General features: G+C 48.7%; 1 long non-coding RNA gene across 1 annotated transcript; it reads right to left on the bottom strand.

The window, feature by feature from the left end:
- Window positions 1–567: 567 nt before the first annotated feature.
- Window positions 568–4740, bottom strand: LOC123817506. Its single transcript, XR_006785436.1, has 3 exons — window positions 4051–4740; window positions 1316–1425; window positions 568–1130 (listed from the first exon to the last, which is right to left on the bottom strand). It is a non-coding gene; the product is annotated as an uncharacterized LOC123817506 (long non-coding RNA).
- Window positions 4741–5829: the final 1089 nt, after the last annotated feature.

Here is a 5829-nt window from a genome sequence, read left to right as displayed (position 1 = left end):
ATTTGGAGAACAGGCTGACAGGGATGGCGGGGCAGGGGATTATAGGGGGAAAGGGTGCAGGGTTTTCAGGAACAATTATAAAGGACACATGGACAACAACAAGGGGGGTGGAAACAGGGGAGGGAGGTGGGGAGGGCTGGGGTGCTGGGGAGGGGTGAGGGGAAGGCAGAACACTGTACTTGAACAACAATAAAAACAATATTTTAAAAAATCAAAGCCCTGGCTGGTGTAGCTCAGTGGATTGAATGAGGGCTGCAAACCAAAGTGTCGCAGGTTCAATTCCCAGTCAGGATACATGCCTGGGTTGCAGGCCATCACCCCCAGCAACTGTACATTGATGTTTCTCTCTCTCTTTCTCCCTCCCTTCCCTCTCTAAAAAATAAATAAATAAAATCTTAAAAAAAAATCAGATTTGGTGCAGTGAAGTCACTTGACTTCTCCCCACCTTCTACTCTTGCCCATCTCTTGCAGAAGATTATATTCCTTTTAATGTCAGACCTGGGAGCTCATCTGGTGTAACCTCAGTTTACAGAGGAGGGTTATGAGCCCCAGGAAGAGGAAGTGAAGTACCTGTGGCCACTTGGCTACTAGCAAAGGAAGGATTTATAATCCAGTAGACTGGGCAGGGGGTGGGGGTTAATTGCTTCTGTTGAACAGCCTGTATCTAAGAACTAGAGCTTGTCGCTTCCCTGTTCTCATTACTCACTGACAACACGAATACTCACTCCTTGCTCCAGAGTGGGACCAGTGTCGCCTACAATGCTAATAGGTCAGGGTTGAAACCTCAGGCCCACCAGTTGGCAGTTGTGCGCCCGTGGATGAATTCAGCCTCACTTCCCTGTTTATAAACTGGGGACAATAACGCAGAGTCTGCAGTTTTGTGAGGATTGGATGAACGGATATGTTAATGTTTACAGCACATAACAGAAATGTTTGTTTCCTCCCCACCCCATGCTCCGACAGCAAACCAAAGAATAGAAGTCAGGACTCTTATTCTCCAGGAGATTATAATCAAAGATATAACCGTAAGCTTTCCAAGAACGAAGGAGCTTGAGCAGAGGTGAGCGACAGGCAGCATCCGTGGAGGGCAAGTTGACTGGGGGTGTGCTGCGGGAGAGGCAATCCCAGTTCTGAGGGAGAGAGAAGAGAGATGGTCAGCGTGGAGCACAGAGCTTTTCCAGTGCGCTTCTCAGAGAGACCACCCTTGTAAAGCAGCCCTCCCTCCCTCTCTACCCCCTCACCCAGCGTTGTTGATTCCCAGCAGTTACAGTGCTGACACGCTCATTTGTCTTTCTAGAGCTGTCTGTGTCCCCACCTGGAATGTCTGTTCCGTGAGAGCAGCGGCTTCATCTGTGTTGTGTTCAGTGCTCTCGCTCCTGTTCCTAGAACAATGCCTAGCACGTAATAGTTGTTCAAAAAAAATATCTGTGAACGAATAAGGAGTGACAAGTTACAAAGGTAAGAACTGAGTTCTCCTGGGAAGAAAGGAATGATCCGACTGGGAAGAGTCTATGTTTAAAATACGGAGAAATACAGCGGAAGGTACTAAGGTACGAAAAACTGAGATGTGATCATTTCCAATGGCAGACAGAGGGCTTCTGCTTGGAGCTGGCGGGCTGGCTTCCCTCTCTAGAAGGCCCACACTCCTGACCTTTGGGCCATTCTCATACCAGCTGGTGAGTCCAGGGAGACAACCTCCACCCACTCAAGACTTCAGGTGCCTTTAGGTCAGCCCTTTACATGGGGATCATCTGTCATCACAAGTAGTTCTCAACTGCATTTGACTTCTCTGAGTATTGTCAGAAAAGTGAGAGCGAAGTGTTAGAAAGACTAATACTCAGAGCCCACAAAGAACATGGTTGAATTACCAAGCATCTTGTTTATGTTGGAGGGCGAGGCAAACTCTAGGAGCCTTCACCCATAAAACTGTCTGCAGTATTGAAAACATGCTTTATAAAAACTCCCTGGTGACCAGGAATGTACCCTTCTAACGTGGGATGTGTCTGAAAACATTTTGAAAACCTGAATTACCACTGGTTGCCCAGTTTCTCTGGTGTACAGTAGGGGGCGCCATTGATACAAAATGTATCAGTTATATATTGACATCCTGATTACAGTCTCCTTCTGTTTACAGCTTTGCACAGACATTTGGCCCTGGTTCTTAACACTGGATAGGTAATGGATGTGCCAGGAGAACATGGCTTATGCAAATGGGCTGAAGGGAAACATTTTCCTGGTTGGCAGCATATTCACTGTAACTAGTTCCCTTTTTACTAAAACTTTTTCATCTTTCCCATTTCTCACCATGCAAGATGGGCTCTTCTCCTGAAGAGGTTATTTATGTTATACACCCCAAGGATCCATGTTTGGCATCCTGAGGATCCCTGTGTTAGAAGAATGTGAAAGTGTCGAAAATGGGGGAACCCAAATCCCACCCACTGGCTCGAAGAAAATCTAGATGATTCTTCTGGGTCAAGCCCAAGTCTCCCGAGAGATGAAGTTACTAGGAATGTAAGGGTAGTTGCTTAGAAAACTGCTCTCAGGGTTCCCTCGGGAACAACTCACAGTCATTTGAAAAAGAAAACCACATCCTGGAAATTCCAAAAAGCGGGTGCCTGAGAGCTTCTGGGTGCCAGATACTGCAGGGATGTTCACCCACTTGGGGGTGGGCAGTGGATTTGCATTTCTAAAAGCTCTGACCTTTTCAGAAACCTCCAACCCTTCACCCTCTCCTAAGCAACAAGCCTTCCAGACTAGCTCAGCTCCACCAGATCCTTCCTGGAGCGCCTGGGGACACCCAAGTCACCACATAGGTCAGGATAGTACCAAGATTGTTGGGGACATGAAGATACGTGGATCTTCACTGGAGTCTTGGACCTCTGAGGTCCTCGACAAGCTTGCTTCTAGATCTTCTAGCAAAGGAGGGCAGGGGATTCCCAAGCAGTTCTGGTGCTCCTCGTGGCTCAGGGACTCGAGACTGGGCAGCTGGGCTGACTCGGTATCTTAGGACCAAGCCAAGAGAGCATCCAGGAAGTCCATTTGGGTCCCTCAACACCCTCCCCCTCCCTCTACACAACTCCAGCAGCTGGAGGTGCCAGGAAGAAGCTGGGAAACAAAGGTGGCTTTCAACCCAGAGCCAGCTGAGAGGGGACGACTGTGGCAGGGTCTGCAGCCCTGAAGCAGGGAGCTGTCCTGTGACTTGGAGCTCAAAAATGTGTGAAATTTCTTTTTGCTGGGTATTTTACATCAAGCGGAACCTGTTCTCAGAGAAACATTCCATTTCACAGACCCTAATGGCTTTCCTCTGTGCTGATGCATTAATGAGACTCCGGCTCATTCTAATCAGAATGAAGCCATGCAGATAATTGCCTGAATTTTTAATTCAGGGTTATGATAGGGGAATCAAAGTCACACTGCAGTTGCTGAGGCTGCCTCTAGTTCCAGGCCATTGACTTTTGCAATTTTCTTTGATTTCCCCCCTCCGTCTCTCTCTCCCCACCCCCACTTCTCTCTGTCTCTCTGGGGCTTAGTGCAGACTGACAGTTTCGGGTTGGGGCAGAGTGGAGGAATAGGGACAGCCCTTGGGGTCTTCTGCAGTCTTTCTTCTTCCTCCTCCTCCTCTTTTTAAATCCCCACTCCCCCCCCCCATGAAAAAGTGGACGCTGCCTGCCCCTGTCACCCAGCGCTGGTTCTGGGAGAGTGCTCTGCAACTGGCCTCCCCACTCAGGGTCTCCGTGGCCATAAGCAGAGACAGGAAATTTGCCTCAGGAGAGGATCTCCCTTGGCCATTTACTTCTCATTTCATCTCAGTTGTTTGGGCCAGGGGACAAAAATGGAAAGGCCAAGGGTAAAGAAATCAGGTGACCAGAGCAGCTCCGTGTCTTCTAACCCCCTGCAAAGGTGCTTTGCTCTAGGTTAGTGCTGGGGCCTAGGCCCGGTGGGAAGCTGCAGGAATCCAGGCCTGGGGTCTTTCCTGAATTAACTTAATCTCCTGGCATAACAATCAGTGAGTGCTAGAATTTTAAAGAATTTACAGAACTCAGAACTTACAGGAGGTAGAGAGAGGTGAATTCCAACTGGTTGTATTATATGCCACCAACCAGCAAATGAACCAGAACCCAGAGGCTGGTGCGGAAGAGAGCTCTCTGACGTTGGCCAGTTCTCCCAGAGTATCCAGGACGCTGGAGTGATATAGAACTTGCTACGGTGAGAGTCAGCCTTTCTGGCTCAGCTCCAACCAGGTAAGCTGGCTTTTCCAGGAGAGGGACTGTTTCCGCCAGGGAAATTGCTCCCAGCATCCTCCAGTGCTGGCTATAGTAACACTGTAGCGAATGTTTACACTTTAAAGCCTGTAGAATCGGCAGCACGATTCTTTTCCTCCCAGACTGGAACTCCGAATCTCTGGGCACCCGCCACATGGCCTCTGAGAGCAGAATTTATTTCCACATCTCTGGTTCTAGATAGGTTCAGGATTCTTACTTTCGAGAGAGAAGATATTTGCGCCATGATTGAGCATCTTCTAGGTAACCAATGACTTTATGCCATTATTTCAATGAATTCTGACAAATGCCTCGTGGAGAAGAGATGACTGCCTCTACTTTTCAGATCAGGATAACCGGGTTCACTGGAAAGAAACAGAAATTGTGCCACCTGCACCTCACCTGCCAGCGAAGTTCTCGTCTGTGAAATCTAGAAGTCCCTTTAAAGTTGCATGCTCAGGGCTTGGTCATGCCGCGGCTAATGCAGTCTTTCCAATGGCAGGCTGTAGCTTTCAGAACCGATAAGGAGCAGTTACTTTTATTATGCTGGTGGAATTTGCCCTCCATGGGGCTTTTGTTTCCTCAATAAAATGCCACCTCATGCTTGAATAGCACCCCTCTCCTGAGAATGCCAAAGCAACCTTAAACATGCTCTGCAGTCATCCAAACAGTAAGGGATAAAGGGAGAAGACTAGAACATTCCATCTCTTTTAGATCAGCGGACCTCGTCTTGGTGCTACGATAGTTTAAGATATCACAGAGTATTTCAAGAGATGATTGTGGATCTCTGTTGAATTTCTTACACAAAATCACTCTCCTATTTCTTTTAATGAAAAAGAAAGGGAAAAAAAGCATGTGCGTCGGGAAAAACTATAGGCAGAGTTAGGGTCTCATTTGCTCAACCGGTCAGCAAATATTTAATGAGCACCTACTATGTGCCTGGCACTTGAGGATGCTGAGATAAAAGACTGAGTCCTGCCCTCCAGCAGGTCACAGGTTAGTGAGGCTGGTGGACCTACCTTGCGGGGTAAGGACTGTGGCAGAGGGAAGTGCACTCTACTGTGAACACTCACAGGGAATCCTGAAATCGAGCTGAGAAGGTGATGGGTGACTCCAACAAAATCAAGGGGCAGGGCAAGTTCCTGAGCCCAGAGTGTAGAGCCACTCAGGGACCAAAGGCCCCATTCTAAACTTTGGTTCCTTCCCGTCTCAAGAGCCATCTTTTAGCTCCCTGGTGACCCATATCCTGTGCTTTTCAGCTCCAGCCCTGTGAACTTGGAGTTAATGATTAAACTGGGCATCAGTGCCATGGCTTCCTAGGGGTGAGCTGCACTGCTCGGCCCTGGAGACTGCCAAGTGCCTGGCTTTGCTCCAGCCCAGGGACAGATCCAGCCCCCACACCCAGATGGGGCTCATTTCCCGAGTCGACTAGAGTCTCGGCCAACCCAGTTACCGAGCCTCCTGCCACGAACCTAAGGCACTGTGATGCAGTAGAAAGCGGGGTGTGAAAGGCAATGGGAGACTTGGGTACAAGTCGGTTCTGTTACTAATTAGCTGGGTGACCTTGGGA

The sequence above is a fragment of the Phyllostomus hastatus genome, unplaced genomic scaffold (assembly GCF_019186645.2).
Source record: "Phyllostomus hastatus isolate PE091 unplaced genomic scaffold, TTU_PhHast_1.1 phas_contig_210, whole genome shotgun sequence".
In the NCBI taxonomy this organism is placed as follows: Eukaryota; Metazoa; Chordata; class Mammalia; order Chiroptera; family Phyllostomidae; genus Phyllostomus; species Phyllostomus hastatus.
This window is presented reverse-complemented; position numbering and strand designations above follow the sequence as displayed.